The 751-nt window shown below is 38.3% G+C and overlaps 1 non-coding gene across 1 annotated transcript; it reads right to left on the bottom strand.

Moving 5' to 3' along the window:
* Nucleotides 1-371: 371 nt before the first annotated feature.
* Nucleotides 372-530, bottom strand: LOC114114281 (U1 spliceosomal RNA). The gene has a single exon (XR_003589109.1). It is a non-coding gene; the product is annotated as a U1 spliceosomal RNA (small nuclear RNA).
* Between the last annotated feature and the right edge of the window lie 221 nt (nucleotides 531-751).

Here is a 751-nt window from a genome sequence, read left to right as displayed (position 1 = left end):
TATGTTAATCTATTTTTATTTATTTATTTATTTATTTTTACTGAGTTCTGGAAGGTTTACTCAAGCTAGTAAACTATATATAAAGCAAGACGAGAAGGAGGCAACAGGGAATGAGAGGTTTGGATGGCATCACTGACTCAATGGACATCAGGTTGAGCAAATTCAGGGAGATAGTGAAGGACAGGGAAGCCTGGGGTACTGCAGTTCATGGAGTTGAGAGGAGTCGCATGAGTTAGCGACTGAACAACAACAACAAATCTCTACATATCTACTGATAGACATATCTTATGTACATATCTAGACCTAGATTTGGGCATTTTTATTTCACTTTCAATCATATGTTTACCCTCTCCATTGTTTTGTTTTAACACCAGGGGAAAGTATGAACACAGTTCCCCACTACCACAAATTATGCAGTTGAGTTTCCCACATTTGGGGAAATCACAGTGCATATCTGAAATGCAATCGATCAGCCTTGCTCTGGGAAAACCATGTTTTTGATTATGGTACCTCCCCTGCCAGGTAAGAATATCCCCTGGGTTTTAATTCAGTCATCTATTTCTTACTTAGTCAACCTTTCCAGCTCTCAGATTTCTCATGTTTTGCTAGATATAGTGATTCATGGAGTCCACATGAGAGCAGCAAGTTAAATATCTTCTAAAGACGTCTCCTGTATTGTTGCCATATTAAGGACTGGCCCCTGGTTTTGAACAAGATAAATTTTTCTCACTCCAAATTCATTCTCATCATA

The sequence above is a fragment of the Ovis aries genome, chromosome 3 (assembly GCF_016772045.2).
Source record: "Ovis aries strain OAR_USU_Benz2616 breed Rambouillet chromosome 3, ARS-UI_Ramb_v3.0, whole genome shotgun sequence".
NCBI lineage: Eukaryota > Metazoa > Chordata > Mammalia > Artiodactyla > Bovidae > Ovis > Ovis aries.
The sequence above is the reverse complement of the archived record's forward strand: the minus strand, read 5'-3'. Positions and strand labels throughout refer to the sequence as shown.